The 23,605-nt window shown below is 33.6% G+C and overlaps 1 protein-coding gene across 5 annotated transcripts in view; it reads left to right on the top strand.

Moving 5' to 3' along the window:
* The window catches only part of hth (Meis homeobox homothorax), a 206,354-nt gene that overhangs the window by 58,952 nt on the left and 123,797 nt on the right, over positions 1 to 23,605 (top strand). For 3 of the 5 annotated variants that reach the window (XM_086839726.1, XM_086839725.1, XM_086839728.1), the window contains exon 2: positions 18,419 to 18,447. The exons of the other annotated variants lie outside the window; for them this stretch is intronic. The gene's annotated coding sequence lies outside the window, so the exon portion shown is untranslated. The remainder of the gene's footprint in view (positions 1 to 18,418; positions 18,448 to 23,605) is intronic. 5 annotated transcript variants of the gene reach the window in all.

The raw sequence follows: 23,605 nt of genomic DNA, 5'->3' as shown, positions 1-23,605 counted from the left end.
GAAGTATCTATGATCATTAAGTATCTATGATCAGTAAGTATCTATCAGTAAGTATCACTAAGTAACTATGATCAGTAATGAACAATTAACATTAAGTAATTATGGTCAGTAAGTATCTATAAAAAGTAAGTATGTATGTATGATCAGTTACTAACTTTGAACACTAATAAACAATGACTTGCAACTTTTGTAACAAAACACATTTCTGAGACTTAGCCGGCAGAAGCCACTTCCTTCCGGGGATGTTAGAACCAGTTGGGAATCATAAGCACATATGTGCGTAAGTAACTCTGAGCAGTAAGTAACTCTGATCAGTAGGTATGAATGAAGATTAAGTAACTCTGAACAGTAAATACCTATGACCAGTAAGTAACTATATTAGTAAGTATCCAAAAGTATGAGTAAGTAATCTAAGTATCTAAAGGGGACCATGGCAATAAAGAAGTGAATTGGACCTAGGCCTGATTCCACTAACAGCTTCATACATAATATAAATGTCATGGTTAAGACTTACCGCAGTAAAGGACACGTCATTGCTTACTTGCTTCCAGTGTAGTGATTAAGAATCCAAGAGAGCTTCTTCCTGGTCATTCAGGTGTTTTGCATTGGCCACGTCATATTTTTGCGGTCGAAGGCTGATCACTTGCACTATCATTATCGATGTTAACACTAGGTACCCCTAGGACAGACTGAGGCGCGCGCGACCTCAGCGCCTCTATTTATAGTCCCCGAGGAAAGAGAAGAGAAGAGAAAGTGAGTGTGAGTGCGCGGGAGAGGAGTTGCCTCTAGAGATAGCCATAGAGAAAGAGGGGGAGAGGCAGAGAGAAACAGCGAGCTATTTAATTTAACTATAATCAATAAGTAATTTCGAGCAGTAATTAACTCTGAACAGTAAGTACCTATGACCAGTATGTAACTATGATCACTAAGTATCTATGGCCAGTAAGTATGTATTACCTGTTACTTACTTTGAACACTAATAAACAATGACAAAAATATATATAATTAATATTGTATTAAAATATTAAAACATATATTTTTAAATTCATATTTTCTCTTTCCTATTCACTCTTTTAATATTGAAATTTATTTAATAATCGTAATAAAATATTACCTACTGACTTTAGTGAGTTTATTTTATTATATACTCATTAATTTCCGTTAATCCCTAATATTTTATTCTCTTTAAAACGCACTTTTGCTATAATCCAAGTTTATTCTTAATTAATTTATTTACTGTGTAGCCAAATAAGTGGCAAACAGGGGCAAGGCAGAGCAGAGGGGGGTGATCCAACTAAGAAACTCGCCCTGTTTTGGGCCAACGAGCGAGCTACGCGATTTGATTTATGGCCCATTGTCAAATTATCCTTGATAAGTCATTAATATATTTTGTTTGTTTGCTTTTTTCTGCTCACTGTGAGTCCCTGGGCCATACCTTCCTCATCTAAGAAGTGTGTTGTTTTTATATATATACACTTTTCATTCCTGACATTTGACTTTCGTTTGTTCCCATTCACATGGCCATAAAAACTGCGCCTAAATAGCCACCAAACGATATAATTTATGCCTTTACAATCTCTCAAATGAAGTGGCAAATTCACACTTTTCCGGCCACAAGGCCTGTAAAAAAAAAACAAATGTAACATACGACGAGTGTAACAACATCATCATAAAAACCAATTCACAAATCATAAATATAAATGAATTTCGTGCAGGAGAAGGAACCAAGCGAAGCAACAATCCAATTGGATCGATCACATTTCGCATACAATAAAGCAATCTGATTTCGTATCATAAACTTAAAATGATCTCTCTCCTAGCCGCAGCTCGGAGTCCTCAACGAACCGTAAATCTTCAGAGAGAGGCTCCATCTCCAACTCCATCTCCTTCTCCTCCTCGATGAGGTTCCAGGTCCAGTGTTTGCGCATGCGCACGCGTTCCGAGTTCGAGTTCGAGTTAGCCGGCGCGCGCTGATAGATTTATGGCGCCAAATAAAATGCCTCAAGACAACCAAGCTAAAATCACCAAGACCAGGCTTCGGTTTTTTTAGTTTTTTGGTTTTTATTTTCCTCAAACAGCAGCTCAGGAGAAGAAGGAGGCCGAGGGTAGAGTTTTGGCCCCAGGGGCTGCTGGTTAATCAAATAGTAAATGCGAGAAGAGTGCAGTAAAACACGATCATTGACGATATGCGCCATATACATTCAATGGCAGCTCCATAAACTGTCGGGCATATTAGTTTGGAGTTAATTAATTTTTTATGGTAGCTATTTTTGGGAGAAAAGATTAATTTTTAAGGGTCTAGCTACTATATAAGCAGTATTTTAAGAAAGTGCAGAGCTTCAAGATAGAGTTAATGATTTATAATTCGGTTTTTGCAGGATTTCTTATTAAGAATATGAATATTTAAACATAGTAAACCTTTTATTCCATGTTTATTCTCTAATTTGAGACAAATTAATTGACATTTTACTTTAGATAGCAAGCTAAATTATAACACAGCTTTAACAATATATTTAAAATAATTAGGAATATTATTAAAATATATAAACAAAATATTACATTATTTCAATTACTAGTAAATTAGTACAAATATTTAATAAAGATCTAATAAATATTATAAACAACTAAATAGCTATATCTTTACAACCTAGGGGGTTTTAATTTCGGTCAGAAGCTTGTAACGTTGGAAAGGAATCACTTCCGATCCTATCGTGAAAATTTTTAAAAATTGCCAAAAATTTGAATTCATTCATTCATTTATGTGATTTTCAAAATATAATTGCAAACAATTTCATAAATAAATAAACTATCTCAAAGAAATAATGATATATGCTTTAAATATATTATTTAAATCACATAAAATAATAATATTATCTAAATTCCATGCAGGGTACTCTATAATATCTATACCATAATTAAAAGCATTCCGCCCAGAATCAAATCTAATCACTTAGCGTCTGAATTGCAGGCACGCAATTTGCAAATCGCCTTCATGATCGCACCATAATAATTCCTCCGATACGATAATTAGTCGCAATGCGATTATAAAAACATTTTCCTAGACCGTCGCAGAGTCTGGAGTCTTGGGTCTGGGAGTCTTTTTACTCTTGGAGGAGACACTGCGCATGAGTAACGCGCCGCCGCCTCAAGATTTATGGGCCGACGACGATCTGAGGGGGAATGAGTCTCCTCCCAGTGGAGAAAAAATGGGAGGATGGAGAAAACACTAGGAAAAATTAAATATACAAAATTCAAAAGAGTTTCTAAAGATTTAAAAGTAGTATTTACACATTTAAACTAGAGTTTAGGAGTTTGTTATCTTCTAAGAAGCATTCCTATTAGCCTGTTTAATTTTGTTAATTAACTGTTTGTACTCCAATTATTTTCCAACATTTTAAATACCTCTACAACCTCCTATAAAATTAGTTTCTTAGTTATTTTTCCAGTGCAGCATTTGCATTTGTTTTTCTAGATCGTTTCCCTCTGGCAATGGCGACACCGCCGTTCGCAATGTTGATGTCCAAAAGATCTTTGGCGCTACGATAGATCTCTTTAGCTCTAGCTCTTGGGCATGATCGCTCTTGGTCTCGTAATTTATGCCTTTGGATCGCTGACATAATTGCAGGGGCCAGATCCAGGGGTCTGGGGAGTGCAAATTGATTGAAAACTTACAACCAAATGGAGAGAGAATTCTGTTTTTTTTTGGAGCGACATGCAACAGTTTTTTATGAAAAATAATTACACCTCTGTACTTTGTCAATCAAGGCGAATGAACACACACACACACATGGACGACGACAACATGTTGAAAAATCGGTACAACATTTCATTGAGTCAACACAAATGGGCCAGGCTATAACCGACTTGCGGAGCCGCGTAAATCTCATTTGAGCCTCCACTGACATGTCGCAGGATTAAGTTGTCAATTGGGTTCAGTCGGCGGAGCTGGGCAGCTCCTCCTCCTCCTCCTCCTCCTCCTCCGCCCCAATTTCGAGTGCAAAAATATTGAAATTATGTTGAACTGGTACAGGGGAGGGGAGGGGGCTTAACTGCAATCTCGATACAATGATCGCATTTTGATGGATTCCCCAATGATTTACGATGCGGCAACCAGTTCGGTCTCGCCTGGGTCTCTCCTCCGACAATTAACGAGCCACGTTTTAGGTGTTGCCTTGCTTCCCCTCTCCCCCCCGCCCCCTCCAACGAGGCAGACACCTGACAGGTGTGTGCCAAAGATAATTTATGTACAACCAAAAGTGTGTGTGTTGTGTGTGTGTTAGCCGGATTGTTGGATTTCTGTCTCTGATTAAGAGTCACAGAGGAGAGGTCCGGTCAGAGTCTGTGGCTATAAGTCAATTAGTCGATGAGATTGGCAACACCAAGATTCAATTGATTTTGGTAAGAAGGATTGACAATCAAGATGGAGGGAAGGTTGGGGAGAAGGCCTTAAAAAAAGGGATAATGAATAAGTTAAGAGGATATATTGCACATAGGATAAGTAGTATTAATTCTCTTTCTATAAGATTTAATTTTTAAATAAATATTTCAGGTCTAAAATATCATTATTTATTTTTGTAACTATAAAATTTCAACTAAAACCTACTAGCTTATTATTGTTTTCCAAAAATCAAGTAAATAGTATGTGATTTCCCCTTTATTGTTATTATTATTTCTTGTTTGTTGTGTCATTTATACTTTACCAATATCTATAAACATAATTGCGCACGCGAGGCTATAAAATTGGCCAACTCCGGAAAATACATATATATCTATATAGTGGGTGAGGGGGAGGTAACAAAACATTGGGGCGTCAGGAGGGCGTGGTTAGGGGGAGAAGTTTTTTTTTACATATCATGACAATGATGCAAGCTGTCAACTTCCCGCGGTGTTCATAAAAGTCTGGGTTTTGTTTGATTACTGTCATGACATGCAACGTAAAAAGGATCGAATTTTAACAAACAAATTAAAAATAATAAATAAATAAATAATTAAATTGAAAAAGTTAAAAGAATAGACTTCAAAAAGTGCTATTTAGATAATTTTTAAACAAAGACTATGGGAATTTTAGTGCAAAATCAGTATTAGAAGAATTACTTAAAGACTTACTCCCTAAAATAAAATCTATGTTATAAATGTGGTCTTAACAAAATGGTATATAAGAATGGCATAATGTTATTAATTCGTTATTATTATTAATTCTGTTATTCAGTTTTCACGGCTACTTTTCCCTGATATTAACTTTAGAATTGTTATATTGTTATATTACTAGGATTCCTTTTTTTAATATAAATAAATCATATAATATTTATATATTTACTCATTTTTTGCAGTGCGCAGATATACTCACAAATATATTAAATAAGAATGTCATTTTTTTCTTCAAAGAATATATTTTAAGTGATAACCAAAGAAATTTCACTCTATAGCGCCTGTTTTCCTTGCTATTAATTGCACTAAACTATTTGAAATGTATAAGTTAATCAACTCAAAAATTCTTCTATGACGATTTCATCTTCTAAAACTTATTTCTCTCAGTGCTTCGTCTACACTCCCTCAACTGGGCTACGTTTCACATTCGCAGACACAGAGAGTGGGTGCCATTGCATTTGCATTGTTATCGCTCAGATACGGGTTTGCCTGTGTTCCCCATTTCAGTTTCAGTTCAGTTTTTGGGGAAGTTCGTCAATATCCATTTGCAGATTCTGGTTTTTCCTCTGTCTCTGTCTCTCTCTCTCTCTCTCACTCTGTCGAATATCTATCAACTGTATTTTCCTGTTGCTGCAGCGGCACTTATCACTTCATTGCAGTTTTATGATGCGTCAAAATTGATGCTTAACGGTTTTTCGCGTTCTCGCCGCACTTAGGAGGCCACTCGGTATGTGTCTAGGCCCGGTCATGAACCATTGCCAATGCAATGAATTTGATTTTCATGTTGATTTTGGCCCCATCTATAGTGTGTGTGTGTGTCTGCGTACAACTGTTGCATGCCACGTTATTTTCAATTTTCATTGCACTTTGCGAGTTTTTTTTTTGGGCTTTACTTTGGAGTGTCCAATTTTGAGCTTAGTTAAAATGGTTATGAAAGGGGGTTGGGAATATAAACCGATATTTATACCTTTGCATGGTATTATAATCTTAGTCTGAAGCTTGTAAAAGTGTAAGGAGTCATTTCCGACCCTATAAATCATACATATTATTGATCAACATCAACAGTCGAATCGATCTAGCTGTGTATGGATAAAATTTAATTTTTACAAAATATTTGAAAATTTTATAAGGGGTTACATCGTTAAAATCCTCTTAAAAATTGACAAAAATTTGAAAGTTTTTAAATTTAATATTTAGTACGCAAATTTATTAAACTAATAAAAACTAACATGGGACTGCTTTCCGAATTGAAATTAATGCTTTTTTGACTTAGTTATGGGTTTTTTAAACTATAAGTTGTCGATTAATATTGACTTAAAGAATGTGAATATTTTATAATCGATTGCCGATTCAATCCTATAATTAAATAACAAACTGCAAGGGTTTATAAACTTTGGTTTTGAAAAATAATTTCCCTTCTTGTTTTAAATTAATTCTCTAAGTGTTATTTAAATTCAAGCAAAATTGGTATAAGTAAAAAATTTGTTAAGCTTTGTAATGAGTTTAATATTATTTTTACTTCAATAAATACCATTTAATTAAATTCAATGAGGAAGTTCTTAAATTCATTATATAAATGTAAATATAGGACCTAATTTGTTTTATGAATAAAATAAATATCAAGTATTCAAATATTTTTCTTATTATGAAAGCCATAAACAATCCCTTAAATATTATTTTGAAGAAAAAGATCAAAACACTAATAAACTGTTGACTTTTTCAAAGTAAATGCAAATATGTCAAAATATTCTAAGAACACTTGCTAATAAAAACAAAATATTTACTCTATCCAAACTTAAGTTTTAGGCTAAAAAGTGATTGTGCAAAAATTATAACAAAATATTTGCATAATTTATCAAGATTCTTCAGTACTTTTCCACTTATCAGTGACACCGTTGATTCTTTCTGAAATAAAGTTATTATCACCTTGAAATTCCTATGGTTTTATTTTATTATTTTTTTTACGAGGGGTTTCCCCCAAATAACAAAGAAAAACATGCGGGAGGAGAACTTTCAATAGCCAATAGTCTCTAGTTCCATTTATGTTTCGATTGATTTTATTACCAATTTTTAGGTGATTTTTATGTTCTAACAACAATTTGAGGAAATTTTACGACAATCAAACTTTTTTTTTTTTTGGGGAGGCTAACAACTCTGTTTCCACTTTTATTTTCCGCCATTCAGAGGAAATTTTACGATCATTTAATTGAATTGTGAACATTTCCTTGGCTCTGATTTCCTATATAGTTTTTTGTGTGTTTTTATTTAACTGATTTTTGATTTGATTGGGAAAATGAGCAGGCAAATGAGTCAATGATATATGGTTACGATCGCTGGCGGTGAGCATTAAATATTTACATCATCGACAACCTCGTAAAAAAGGCAACCATTAAAATACGGAATGAAAAGGGGAAGAAAATTTAAAGTTGGCATTATTATGATTGAGTCACAGGAATCGGATCTTGTTATACACTCCCTGGCAAAGGATCGACAGCTGAAAGTAAAAACTGTACAATTTATACAACTGTCGAGCATGTGGCAAGTAGGGACGCAGGACTAAGGTCTAAGGACGAAGGAAATTACTCAAACAAAATGGTCGTAAATCGAGAGTTTGACTTCTTGTCGTCAAAGTAGGCAAAAGAAACAACCACCGGCACGGCGGGGTCCCTCTCACGAGTTCAGGTAGAGAGGCGGACTTCTAGGCTATATAGTATTTCCTTCGAAAATAAATTCTTATTTCAAGGAACCTAAGGTTAAAGGTCCTTTTTCCATCCATCTCTTTCACTCTCCCTCTGCAGATATATTTTGTTGGTTTCTGGATCGCAAGGGGCGCAACTAGAAATTGAAACAAAACAATCAGCGATGCGCAAAGGATGCGTTGTTAATTTCATTTACCCCGAAAAACTCACTTTCGCTTTCCGAATCCTTGGGATCTAAGAGACCTCGGCACCTTGTTTTCTCTATATATAAATGTGTAGGGAAAGACTCTGCCTGTAACTATTTCAAGACTCTTGGTTCTTGGTTTTATTTTCTCCCCTGGCTGACTTTCATCCTTGGTTGCACATGGTTGTTGTAAGGGGACACCTTGCTGAATGTAGAATAAACTAAAGTACAGAAGACCATATTCAGGGAGGAATTAAGGAGATATATATTGGGAGAATAATATTTAAAATTTGGTTTATAAAACATATACCATATAATTTAAATACTACAATCAGGAATAGGACACCTTAAAGGATGTTAAATACAGAAGACATTCAACTACAAATTAAGAAGATTTATATAAAGAAATGGGGAAATCATGTATAACATTTACTTAACAACAATTTTAGCATGTATCTTAATTATTTAGTTAATAAGTTCACGAAATAACAAAGAATATATTAACAAACGAAGTACAACTTCTTGTATTTCTTAAGAAATTCTTTAAGAATTTGGTTCTTTAGCTCTCCCCCCCTTTCCCTGTGCATCCTTTGATTTATTTACTTTATCGTAACTCACCTTTAAAAAAAGCGAAACCTTCATGAATTTTAACAACTATAGCTACAAAAAAACCTAAGTTTAATGATCATTTTGTGGCCCGCATCAGGATCGTGCGATTTAACACGTAATAGTTTATTTTGCTAATAGAAGGCCTATCATAAAAGCCACTTTTATATGCAATTTAAGTGGCTTTTTGAGCCCGGGACTATCAGTATCAGTATTTCAGCATCAAATTAAACGTTCCACACGCGGTCACCTGGGACATTTTACGATTCCACCAACGATCGTAAAAATGAGATCGCGAAAAAAAAGCAGGATCAGTTGTCTGTTTTTTTGTATTATTATTTTTTTATGCGATTTCTTTTGAGCCTGGCTAGGTTTAACAGTAGTTTTAGCCAGACATTTAGATTGGAAATTGTTTGAATGGCTTTTATAATGGGGATAAACCAAGAGGGAGATACTTCTCTAAAGATTTAAAAATAGGTACATTAATTAAAGGAATAATGTTTAAAACTGGAAGCATTACATATTATACTTTATATATTTTTAAATATATTTTAGAGTATTTCACCCTTGACTTTTATCCAACTTTATTAATCAGCAATTTTTTTTTTGAGAAAACCCATTAAATCAGTCATCAAATTTTGCATGCCAATAAAAATTGAAGTAAAATGGCTATCAATATAAAAATTAATGTGTGGTCGTTCCCACCCCAAAAAAAATATCTTCCCACAGAAGCTGAAAGACTAAAAAATAGCCCCAGGCCTTGCCTCGTCACCTGTTGATTGACCTTTGAACTCAGGTGAGCCCAGGATAGGGGCTCGTACTTATCAGGCCCAAAACTAAAAGGCAAACAATCACGCGGGTGACTTAACCAAATCGCTGCTCAACAATGAATTCAATTCAGGCAGCGTCTTGCCACCCACCGATCGTTCAGTCTAGCTATATATATATATATTTATTTATATATATATATTTGTATAGATATCTCTCTGCATAGAGACACATGTATATCAGTGATTGAGCGATCAGTTAAAACGTTTTCATTCTTTTTATTTTCATTATTATTTTTTTTCCATGAAATGAAGTCGAATGATTGAGTGGATTTCATAGAGCGACCTGCATATTCCATTCCAATTCTCCATTGAAAGGTATTTCCCATGATTATTTTTGGAGATATAGCAAAAAAAAAAAAGCCAGATAAAATGTAGTACAGTATAGGGAGAAAGTATAAGACTAAAAACAACATTAAAATAAATAATTATATTTTCAGCTAAAATTTATTTTATGATATTAAAATGTAATTGCATATAATATTTAAATATAGTAAAGGGTTAGGAAACAAAGTATTTTATTAGAGAGACAGCTCTGTCTCATCAGCATGAGTATCAGTTGAGATCTAATCGTACTTTGGTTTAGATAATTAATTAACTAGTAAATTCATGTTACCTTACTTGCCCTTCTTCTAACTTCAAAGTACCTGAACTTTCTCACACAAGTTCCTTATTTAAAATGTTCTCAAATTAGTTCTTATAATTATGAACCGCACTGTACTCCCCAAGAATGCGTAACCGCAACATTAAGTCGCATTAGGCAGTGTCAAAAAAAGCATTTACCTTTGCGATAGAATGTTTGTACCACGTTTTTGTTTTTGTTTTTGTTTTTGTTTGCCTTTCCACCTGCAATATATTTCAATTCGAAACTTGACATGTCTATCTGTCCCACCGTCCGTCCCGTCGTCCATTTGTCCCACTGTACTCAATCTGTAGAGGGGCTCAAGTGGCTTAATTACAAAATACCTGTCCAAAGGAGGAGGAGGCGGAAAGGGAAGCCCATCAATTAACACAGGTGAACATTTTCGGGGGGAGTTGTCAATGCCTGACCACGTGGCCAAGGATGCAGTTTTTGGATATAAGCCAGGCAAAAGACACATAAGACACATAGATAACCCCCTTTGGTTTATGAAATGGCCGATAAGTTGCTCAACTTTAAGCGGTATACTTGTCACTTTTGACAGGTTCGTTAAAGCGGCATGTTGCAGGTTGCACGTTGCACGTTGCCAGGTTGCACGATGCCAGGTTGCCAGCCTTTGGCTAGGTGTGAAATGCTCAATTAACTGAAAATATACGACCTCTTTTGGTTATATTTATATATAAAGGAATCTATATGTATGTGCTTAACCCATTGCCAGCTATTCCACACACGAGCTATGATGGCCCGAAGGTCCTTGAAGAGCACAAGGCCAACACTTCATAAATTATACATCTTCTGCACAGAGAAAAATATATTAGGGAAATGTTTTTTAAAGTTGAAAATTTTGTTTATTTAGTTGAAGTCCTTGAAAAGAATATTAATTTTCCAGTAAACAAAGAAAAATGATTATAGTTTGTTGAAACAAAAACTAAATGTAAGGCTAATTTTTCAACACAGTGGCGTTTTCTTAATCAATATTCTAAAAAATAGTGTTCTTTTCTCTGTAATTCCCAATTGGTTCCAACATCCATCCATTTAAAATCGATAACTAAAAATAATTTCTAAAATTTACCTAATATAAACCAGAACTAGATAAAGATTAAGTCCATTATTAGTACCCAGAAACTTATTGAATTTATATTCCCGTAAAATATACAAATTCCCTTTCTTAGCGAACCATTTTTCCCAGTGTATACCTCAACTTCTTTGAGTGTCCTTTCCGAAAAAGGTAAAAATCTCGTTGTTCCGCTCGTAAAAACTTGACCATTGTTTCAACGATTTTGCAACTTTACGACTTTCCCGAGTGAGGAAACTCGCCCCGAAAACTAGCCCAAAATAAAAAAAAAAAATACAAAATAAAATATCAATAAAACCTGGTAAGCAACAATTGAATTTACACCGGACAAAAACTTTGTTTCAACAGCTTGTAAAAACCAGGGGACTTTTGTTGGAGGGGAGGAGACTTGGAAAGAAAGATTGCTGAAATGACATGAACATTACAATTTAGGGAACCAGGGGAGTCATTTTTACGACGGTCGTTCGAGGGTTAAGGAGCTCTCACTGCCGCATTGTCTTCGTCCACATTTTCCCCGTCATAATTTTCTATTTATCGTGTAATTTGTAGCGCAATTTGTTGCTCGTAAAATTCTCAAGTGAAAATATCATCATCATTGAGCGAACCGAGTGCCCATATAAAACTCGTAAAATGTGAAAGTTGAACACAGTTGCCTTTCGGTTGGGTGTGCGTGTGTAAACATCAGGAATTGACATCACAAATTGTTCTAGCTGGGAGTTCATTGAATTTATAGACATAAAGTCACAGAACTGTCCATCTCTTGGCAGTCGTAAAAAAGTTTTGTGTTTGTGCGAAGATTTTCCCCCATAGAAAAGAAGGGGGAAGATCATCGCTTTTCCTAGGTGGCAATTGTTGTGACTTGGCCAGTAATTAGTAATCATTGGGTTAATCTACTGGGTATCACTCTGTTATTGTTTTCTTTTAACTATTATTTAATTTACGAAAAGGTATTTGCCAGAAAAGTCAATGCTTAATACATGACTTGGTTAAATTAAGACATTTATTCATAGCTAACATAAATTATTTGATTAATATAATATATTAAGTACTCATTCAAATACTCATTAAAAACACATGAATTAAATTTATTATTATTTCTTATGAAGGTTTAATCGCATTTTTATGAATCAATCTACTCAAACCTGTCATTTTTATGATGATATTAAGCTAAATGAACAATTTTAAATGCACTTAACTAAGATGTTTTACATTTCATTCTAAAAAGCAAGTACACACTAAATTATATGGTATAATATTGAAATTTTTTATGATTAAGCTGTTATAAATATATGCAATATAAAATAATGTATAAAACAGGAAACGAATTTAACTTCAGGAAAACGAAATTTATATTCCCTTGTAATTTGCACTTCTGTCATGAAATAAACAAGGTTTAAAAAACTCATAACTTAGTCAAAAAATCATTAATTTTAATTCGGAAAGCTTTTCCATGTTAGTTTTTGTTAGGTTAACAAATTTGCTTACTCAATTTAAAATTTTAAGAAACTTAAAATTTTTATCAATTTTTGACAATTTTAACGATGTAACCCCTTATAAAATTTTTAAAAAATTTCCAAATATTTTTTACTCCCAAAGATGGATAGAACGATTCTCCTAATCATGTTGATCAAGAATATATACGATTTATAAGGTCGGAAAAGACGCCTTACAATTTTACAAGCTTCTAACTAGAATTATAATACCCTTACAAGGGTATAATTATTATATTTATTCCATTTATAAGCAGAATATATATAATTATAGTATAGTGTAGTATTGTATAGTATTATATACATATTTCTATTTTTTGAAGTTTATTAATATTAAAGAGTATTATATATTTTTTAAGGGATTTTTCTCTATAAATGGAAATGAAAAATTTTAATTGTAGGTAAATGTTTGATATTTTAAAATTAAAATATTCAAAAGCATTTTTCGAAAATAATTTGAGCTTTATAATTCAAAACAAAGCTATAAATACCTAAAACAATTGTTTATTTACACAAAAAATCCATAATAAGAATCTAAAAATATATAAAACAATCATTTATTCATATAAATTAATAAACATAATAGAGAAATCCAAACAAACAAACCATTTTTTTATTAACCAACAAAATACATTACATTCATTTCTGTTCCATTTTAATCAAAATATTAGAGCAAATTTCATACAAAACAATTGATTTTATGCTCAATTGATCAATAAACAAAAAAATGAGGGCATTATTTTTGTATTTTTAATATATTTTCCCAATAAGAGAAATAAACACGGGGCGTATACTTAATTCCGGAGAGAGAGATCGCCATCAGGCAATACATTCGCATATCCATCATTACACACACACACACACACACTCACTCACGCAGCCAAAAGTATTTTTGCAAATTTGCGCTCAATTAATTGCAAATAATTCATTTGTTGTTTGCTTCTGCACCCCCCTTGCCCACCCTTGTAGTGCAAGTGCGAGTGCGAGCGAGAGGGCCGGCTGTGGGCACCGTTGTTTTATGGCATTTTGATTTGATTTCTGCGAAAGCGGGCTTTTTTTCTCCTTTCTGCAGATGCTGTGGCTCCTTTTTGATTTATTGCCGACCTTGTTTAGTCGCAATATATCCATTTCACTTTCCATAATGGCAGCAAAGAGCCACCACCCCTCTCGCCGTGGGTGTGTGAGTGAGACAACGCGAGACCTATGACTGGAAAAAAGGCGGCGGGGAGTTTTCCAATGTTGTAAACTTGCGAGAGGGGAAATTCTCTCACTCTCTCTCGCTCGTTAGCTCGCATGCTTTCTCCCTCTCTCTGTCTTTCTCCTCGAGCTTCGGCCACAATTTCCCCTTCGTTTTTATGGCGTGCATCGGAAATGAGGGGAAATTTGTCCAAAGTCCGGCTTTCATTTGCCATAAATTGCAATTTATGAGTTTTGATAATTAGGAAATGCAATTAACAAGCTTAAAAATGTCGTTTCGAAACGATAAAAAAAATACAAGCGGAAGGAGGGAGTTCTGGGTTCTTTATTTCGAAGTTAATGTAATTCTTCTGTCGTCTTAATGCGAGGCAAGTTTCTTTGTAGCTTTTTTGAGGGTTTTTGCAGCGGTTTTTGAGGTTTTTTGTATTTCTTTTAAAAGTTTAATAATTCTCTTTATAAGGTGGGATTAAAAATACTGGAAGAAAATAATACAATATATCTGATTTTATTGTTACAAAACTATTATTAATTAGATAATGAATTTTCAGGAAGGTTCCATTAGTTGTTTTCTTTATTTTTAAGTTAAAAATATGTCATTTTATCTATAATTTTATTTATTTTTAATATATTAAATATATTTATATAAATGTTTTTTATTATTGTATTTTATGAACTGTTTTAAGTTTATTAAAACTTATGAGAACATTTTTAATTCAAACATTTTGAATCACTTTTTATTCAGCTTAACTTAATTTTTATTTGATTTATTGTTTTATTTTCTTGCATATTCGACTTCCCAACTGACAATTAAATTTAATGTGACGTAAATGCCAATATTTCGAATGCAATAATTCTGCTGAAACAGCAAAGTCGCGGTGAAATACAAAATCCTCGCTTAATCCCAAAAAATTTCGGTTTTCTGATTTCCGATTCCCCTTCAGCTTTTGTTCTTAGTTATTTTTAGTTGCAGCTCGAAATCAATTTATAAATTTCGTTTCGTTTCGTTATTTTTCTTTTAATTTCTGCCGGCTTTCGTGGTATTTTTTGTGTGTTATGCAAATGCTTAAATATATATACATTTATTCGTATATATATATATATGTTTGTATTATTTTTGGCCAGCTTAGTCAGCCGGTTTGGCAGCATTTCCTTGCTTTGGTTTCTGATTTTCGGTTTTGGGTTCGCTTATTTTATGGCATTTCGCAAGATTTAAGAGTAAAAAAACGGTTTTGCTGAGAAATGTGAACCTCAAAAATGTTGAACTGAACACATAAAAAGGTCAAAAGGGGTTAGGAAGATATATATATTTTAATCAATTGATTAACGCTGAGGTAAGTTGATTTTAAGTGGGTTGAAGGTATATGAAATAAGAAAATGATTTACTTTTTGGGTGTAAAAGTGTAGCACGAAATGTTATTTGAAATTTGGGATATTAATAGGAATTTATTTAATAAATTATATTAATTTTTATAAGAGGAGTTACCTTAAAATCCAAAAGAGATTTAAACTATATCTGTAGCTATGTTACTTTTAAATATTTACTTTTTAATAACTTTCTGAAGTAATGTATATGTTAAGTTTCAATAATAAACATAATGAAATCAGTCAAATCTTATTAAATATAAAAAACTTCAACAATAAGCATATAGAAATCAGTGAACTCTTATTGAATATATACAAAGTAAAGCAAGACAATCTATGCATTGTTTTATTTAAAGTAAAAATCAGAAGTTATTAACCAACAAATAGCAGTTTATTGTATATAAAAAATACTATATTTTCCACATCATCTTTATCAAGTCCTTATAAACTTTATTAAGATTCCTAGTTTATCCCAAAACTCCCCTAAATATCTCCTTTGATCCTTTGGTTTATACAAACTGACCTTGAAGACAAGACAATATAAAATAAAATAACACAAAATGTGTGCAAATTGTTGCACTTTTCGAATCTCCCAGCCTCCTGACGTTATTTAACTCCTTTTTGGTTGACCAAAAAACAGATTGAATTTTTCGAAACACAAAAGTTTTTAACAAGCCCCAAAGTCTGGGGTCCCCTGAAAGTCCACAAAACTGTGACCCAAACGATAAGGAAAGGAGGAGGGGAAAGTGAGTGTAGTATTTCTGGCCCAAAGTAATTGGTAACAGTTGCCTTATCGAAGTGCCAGAGCAGAGCGGGGACCCGGCGTTTAATTAGAGTTTCTTGTTTATTTATTTATTTATTTTTGCAGCTTCTGGCGGCGGACTACTGACCACATTGAAGTTTGTCCTCTGAGAATCCTTTACTCCTTGGCTACTTGTGCCTTTACTCGTTTCCCTTGGTTGAACTGCATTTTGTGTGCTGACCATTAATAATTTCACTGAGTTGCCGGTTTTTTGTTGTTTGTTTTCTTATTTTCGAGAAAACATGCAACAAAGACGACAGAGGCTTCCGTTCTTGAGTCTTTCCCAACGGACAGTTTCACTTCCTGCTGCTCTAGATTTTTCTTTAAATGTTTTTATTGGAGGGGAAAACAATGTCTTGGTTTTGATAGATTTTGTGGGAGATATTTACTATATATTTTTACTAAATTTAAGGAGAAACAATATTGGAAACTAACATCGGGAACCTGTAGTTTATACACCTTTGCAGTTTGCAATTGAATTATAGAATCGATCATAACTAAGTTTATATTATTTGCATTCTTTGAATTGATATTTGTTTATATTCTTAATTGACAATTTGTATGACAAAATAAAGGTTTAAAAAACTTATAAGTAAGCCAAAAATTCACTAATTTTAATGGGAAAAGCTTTTCTCTGCTACTTTTTATTGGGTTAATAAATCTGCATACCCATTTTAATATTTAAAAAAATTTTAAATCTTGAAAATTTTTTTTTTAATTTTAACAGTGTAAAAAATGTTGAACAAATTTGCCTAATTTTCTTTTTTGTCCGAGATGGCTAGATCGATTCGGCTTTTGATGCTGATCAATAATATATATGATTTATAGGGTCGGAAATGACTTACTATAATTTTACAAGCTTTTGACTAAAATTATAATACCTTTAAAAATTATATATAAATGACCGTAAAGTTTAAAGTTCTTGGAGACTGTATTATACAGAAACCTTTAAGTAAACCGTACCTTATAAACCTTAATTAATTTATTATATATTAATAGATAGATTATTATCATAAGATAATATATCGCATAGTTTTTTAATTATATTCCTCTAAGAAATTGAACCAGAAACTTGGAATTTTCTTCATTTTCCTCTTTATTTTTGCTGCAACTTAAAATTACCAATTTTCTTTGGGATTTTCTGGCCACACCCTGGCAAATGCCGCCCCCAAAATCCCCCAAAATAATACCCTACTCTATACCCTACCCTATACCCTATTTTAACACCACATAACACCCTTTTTTTGGAAGGCGAAGGCACTTTTCCGACCCCCCAATTGACCCATGTTTTTGGCTGCTTTTCCTCAGTTTTCTGCTGCTGCTGCTGTTGGTCATGCGATAATAATATTTGTTATTTACTTTAGCGGAAGGAAAAGCGAAGGAAAAAAATAACAAAAAAAATTAAAGGAAATGCACATAAATTTATTTATTTTGTGCGTTTTCTTCTCCATCTGGGAGTTTCTTATTTTTTCCTCTGTCGCTTGGCTTTCCAATTCGATTTTCACTACATAACCAAAAATAAGTTTCCTTTTGATGATATTTTTGTCGAGATTTTTTTGGGGAAATGTTGATTTGTTGACAAATAATCGAGAAAGAAAATGTATTTTGGGTAAAGGCAATACTTATGAAATTAAAAATAAGTGTTTAAAGTTGATCTAATAATTAAAACTTTATAAACTTTTATAAAGAAAGTTTAAGCAACTTATTTATATGTTTGTTTTCTTAAATATAATTAATAAATTATCCAAAGATTCAACCTTAACATTTATTGTTTCTTAAATTATATAAATATGAACTTAAGGAATCCCAATCCATAGCAAGTGATCGGTTTTTTTTTCCTGTTAATCCTAGAAGTGGTATCTCATTCCTTAATTTAGTTATTAACATGATGCACATTCCCCTCCCCCCTTTAAGCGCTAAGTAGTTTTTCATTGGAAAACGATTTCCTCCATCTGTGTAAAAGTGATTTTCACTTCGGATCTCACTCCCCCCGCTTACGCTCTCTCTACCTCTCCTCATCCCCTTGACAGTTTCAAGTGGTTTTTCCAAGGCAATCAATCAAAAAAAGGCAGTTCTGGAAGGAAAACATTTTCCCCGACAAATGTGCCACGAAAGGAAAAGATCACCGCATTTTCCTTTTGGGCCGGAGGAGAGGGATGAGTCACTTGGGATGCCACTTGGAGTCCACATGTGTTGCAAGATTCGAACGGACAAAAGACAAACTGACAACGGACAACGGACACAAACGGAGACTGCATCTCTTAATCCCCTTTTGCCTTCCGCTCATTTGCATTTTCCTCTATATGATTTTTCCTACTGACTTTTCTTTAAATCTATGAAACTGTAGAACCTTTTCTAACTTTGCTGTTCTCTCTATATATTTTGCAGGTAAAGTATGATTCAAATCATGGGATCAGGTAAGTGCGTTTAAGAACTTTAATATTTTAAGGAACATTAACTTTGTGGCAAAAGTTTATTTAAATATTTGACTGATATATATTTTTAAAGATGATAAAAAGGTATTAATTCCTGTTTTAAATAGGGAAATATATTATTATAATAATTATAAATAAAATATACATATTTTAAAAATAGAAATACAATTGAGAATTAAAGAATTGAAAGAGTTAAACAGTTAATAACATTCTTCTTATTCTTGTTACTAATCTACATTAATTATTTATATATTTTTAATGATTGAATCATAAATTCTCAAGAGGTAGTCTTTAAAAAAAACAGTTATTATATACTGCAAGTAAGAGTTGAAAATTTACTAGATACAATTATTCACTACATGAAATTAAAAAGTTTTTCATTAAAACTTCTATAAGATGTTATTAATAAAAATAGTTACTATGCCTAATTTTCCTTTTTTACATTTTTTTCAACTAAATTTTAGCTCTAGATACCAATTTTATTAATTTACTGTTTACTCTTTCACTTCTTCTACAAAAAACTTAACAAATCAACAAAATAAACCTGTTTAGTTACCGGAAAAAGAAGAAATACATAAAACTTAAATTAAACAAAATACAATAAAGGACATTCTCTGCCTGATGTCCTTGAGAACATTGAGTGAGGGCGTGAGGGCAACGTGAGGGCACTCTCCTGGCCTTGTTTAGGCCGCATTTTGTTGACACGGCCCCGTCGGCGCTCTGGCCGGAATGAACACCGAAATTGACACTTTTGTCGGCGGCTGTCAAATGCAGGACGAGTGCCCGAAAAGGACATCGTCCTGGATGGATGACCCGTTTGTTTGGTTTGTTTAACCAGCAAAAGTTTTGCCATCGATTTTTTCTGTATATATTTTCCAAAAGAGAATTAAAGTAGGCTGAAGAATGACTTTGAAGAAATATTAAGGATAACATTTAAAGAGAAACTTTAAGGAGACGAAAAATAAAGGATTGTTACATTCTTTAATATTTTAACAACATTTTTATGAGGGTTTCAAAGAAAGAAAAAAATTAATCTAGAACCGAATGTATTGGCATTAAATTTTAAATTATTTAAAAAGTAGCTATTGAATTTCTCTCAGTGATAGAGGGTGTGAGTCCCCGGATTTAGGTAGAAATTTTGTACAAGTGTCCTAAGCCTTTTATGGTCCTTTTCAAGCGTTGAAAGTCACAAAACACAGGAAAGAAAAATCAGTTTTAGGCCAAGAAGGAGGTTTTCAGGAATGAAGCTGGGAAAAACAGGTAAATATGCCCAGGTAAATCGTGTGTAAATCCCGTGTTGCAAGCCCAAAATTCCAGAGAATCTGAATTAAAAATTAAAAATTAATAATATTCGAGTATATTTTAATTATTTAAAAGTTAAAAGCCTAAGAAGAATGTAAAAACGAAAAACAAACGATATTTCAAAGCAATAATATAAACCAAAATAGTAAAAACTTTTTAACTACAATACAAAATCTAAAATAATTCAAAACTCGTAAAATTCCTAACCAAAAACTAAAATAAAATTGTTTCAACTTAAAAACGAAAGAAAATAAATTAATTTAAAACTGCAGAAACTAAAACCAAACAATTTTTTCTAATATTCCAAATGATAAAAGCTATAAATAACAATTTAAAACAATATTAAATAAAAAATAAAAATAATTCCCAAAATCAAAACATCCCTTAAAGTGCCTCAAAAACTGTGTCAGCATAAAAATACGCTCAATGGTGGCTCTCAAACTACAAGAACAGCTGTTTGCAAACGCGTTGCCATAAAATATATAGCACTGCCTCTCGCTCTGAGGCAACCATCGTATAGGCCATCTCGCTCTCTGCCAGGCTAACCCGGCTCTCTCTTCCCGGCGAATTCGCAAAACAAAAACAAACCATTAAAAGTGCGGCGAAAAGAGAGTCTCTCTCTGGGCGTCTGTGTGTGTGTGAGTGCTTGTGTGCGTGTGTTGAGAGAGTGCACTTGTCTGTCAAGATTATGGCGGTTTCAGTCACTTTGTTGTGTTGTTGTTGTTGCTGTTGCTGCGACGACGACGACGAAGAAGAAGAAGCAGAGCCCCGACGGCAACTCCTATTTTTCTTCATGTGCCATTTTTTTTTAGTCCGTTCTTTGCTGTGTTGCTGAATTTGTTGTTGTTGCCTTGGTTTGTCTTTTTTTTTTTTGCTTGAGCGGCGTGCGAGCGAGCAGGCGATAGCGATGTGAGCGCGAGCGAGCGAGGGAGATGGCGCCACATCAAGTTGATATCGTGTCGTCGTCTTCATCTTTTGCTGTCGCTCGCTCGTCGTTTGCCATTTGATAAATTGCGTTTATAAGAAAGAGATGAATTGTCATGCACACAACGCAGGGCTCCCCTCTGTCGACGTCTCTGCCACTCTATGTGTGTGTGTGTGTGTGTGTGTGTGAGTGTTTAAATCATATTGGCTGCCCCCCAATTGGTGTGAGTGAGAGCCCGTCCTGAGCTTTGCTCCCCTCCCTCCGCCTCCCTCTCTTTGCTCACTCTTCACTCTCCACTTCACTCCACTCGGGGGCCCTCTCTCGCTCGCTCGTCTGGGATTGGAAGTTTCCAAATGCAATTTTCCTTGAGGTTTTCCCGAGTCGATTCCTTTGCCTTGCTTGTTGTTTTTTTTTTTTTTTCACTCAGTGGGTGGGGTTTTCCGCCTCCCTTTGCCGCCTCTTCTGCTCGCCTTTTGATTATTTTCCTCTTTTCGTTTTTTTTTTTTTTGTTATTTTGGTGATTTAAATTTCATGGTCCCTTCAATTTCGCAAAAGTTCTAAATATTAAATTAAATTCCAGCTTGACTTGGAGGTGCAGGCGAATTTTTGAGAGGGTTTTCATTTTATTTTTCTCAGGCTTTGTCCAAGGTTTTTCTATTTTTCTGGTGCTTGTTTGGGGTAAAATTTTTATTTCATTTGAATTTTTGGTGCATTAATTATATTTGTATTTTAATTTTAAAAAATAAATTAATTAAATCAAATAGGAAACTTAATTTTTTTACTTAAAATTGGAAAAAATTTAGTTTTTGAATTAGAAGGGGAAAAATATTTATAATTTAAGCAAATGTCATGCACAATAAGCATAATAATCGATTTATAATTCGATTATCTATGCAAGGTTATCGATAAATTTGTATGTTTCTTAGTTTTCATCAAATAGATCCCATTTTCTGTTCTAAAAAATTTATATTCTATGATACATTTCTTTATTTTAAGTTCACTTTTATTATCAATTTTTCAGACAAAAAAGACCAAGTTCCCATTAAATATTTATTTATTGAAAAGTCTTTATTTTAAATCCTATTCGTTGAATCAACCTTGAACTTTTAAACTCTTTTAAATAGATCGATCGATCGATCGATGCGAAACACCAAATTAGTTCCCACACTAAAAGTCCGCTAATTTATTGCATTTAATTGATTCGATTTCATTTGACTTTCGCTGCGAATATAAATAAATAAATTACACTTGATTTCTTGCTGGCCCCCAAAAGAAGCCGCACAAGAGACACAAGAGAATCGGGCGTAAAAAGGCGACAACCGCAAATCAATCAAAGTCTCATAAATTTGTCAGAGTGCTGACAGGACACAGACCTCCTCTATATATGTATGTATATGTCCGCCTGATCCGATTCCATATCCCCCTTCCCAAGCCCAAGATATCTTTGCAGGAGATGAAATGGCAACCAGATTAAGTGCAACATCATCTTTTTGACCAGGGGAAAACAGACACGGGAAATCCTTTTTGGCGAGCGCTCGCGCGCTCCGGAAAACAAACAAGGCTATTTTTCATTTTCCTAAAAACGGCGGCGGCGGCGGCGGCATCGGCGGCCGCCAAGCTTTCATTCTTTCCATCTCGCTCTATCTCCTTCGGCTGCCATCTCTTTCGGGCGTAATGGCCAACTGCAGCGCCAAGCCAAAAATACGCTGGTGAAAAATTGCCTGGGAATATGTGTTAACTGCTTTTTAAACTGCCACGAGGACGACGACACGACAGCAGCAACAATAATAGCAACAATACGGTGGGGGGGGGGGTTGTGGAGTAAATAATATTTGCAAAAACCGAAAACTTTGAATACTCTAAAAAAGGAGATTCGATTAATTAAAGGGGTTTAAAGGATTATTGAAATATTTAAAAGCAAAGAATTATTTGAATTATAATGATGTTAAGAAATATCTGAGGTTCTATAAACGTTTTTTTGTAAAAATAATTTAAAAGGAATATTGCTTTGATGTCTTTTGTATGTATTCCATATTCCAATGGGATTTCATTACCATTTTAATATAATAAATTTTAATTAATTATGATTTTAAGATAAATCCACTTTTTAAACGTTGACAACAGTATTTAAAGACTTAAAACCATTTTAAAACATTAAAAACTGTTTCTAAAGCTTAAAACCAGTTATTAAATCTAATTAGCACAAGAAATTTTAACATTAAAGATATCTGTTTCCCTTATATTGTTTTAATTTAAAATGTGTTTTAGTTTACTCACATTTATAAGGAAACTAAGTATCCGTATTTTATGTGTTTCAAATGAAAGAATAAAAATTTTAATGTTTTTAGAGGTTTCTTATTAACGTACAACAATTATCAATTATTTACAATTCCCAACTAGTAAGAGCATTTAAAAAATCTTCAAAATAATAAAAAACTGAGCCACCGAAAAGCAGACAGAACGTAACGGAACAGAACAAAACTGAGCAGGATAAAACGGGACATGGCCGGACAGGAGCGACGACGAGTGACCTGCAGGATATGCAATTTTCGTTGAATGTTTCTGTTTTTTTTTTCGGCAATTTATCGTCGCGCTATTTGTTATTGCCGTGCCAACAGGAGCGAGACAGCAGGAAAGAGTGAGTGAGAGAGGAGGGTTACTCCTTCGCCTGCCGACAAACAGCTGTTTTCAAGCTTTTGTTATTGTTGGCAGGCAGGATCATGTCCTGCAAAGTGGCCAGATCACCGTTATGGCAAACCAGAAAAAAAAAACAACAAAGCTGCCAGAGTTTTCTTCTCTTTTACACTCCCCCTTTTTTTTAGTTGCTTTTCTTCGAAGGCGTTGCCTATTTATTTCCCTCTGTGTGTGTGTGTGTGTGAAGGAGAGTGGCTCTGTGTGTGTGTGTGAGCGAAA

The sequence above is a fragment of the Drosophila serrata genome, unplaced genomic scaffold, assembly GCF_035046125.1.
Source record: "Drosophila serrata isolate PLE 108 unplaced genomic scaffold, ASM3504612v1 contig_376, whole genome shotgun sequence".
NCBI classification, from domain to species: Eukaryota; Metazoa; Arthropoda; class Insecta; order Diptera; family Drosophilidae; genus Drosophila; species Drosophila serrata.
This window is presented reverse-complemented; position numbering and strand designations above follow the sequence as displayed.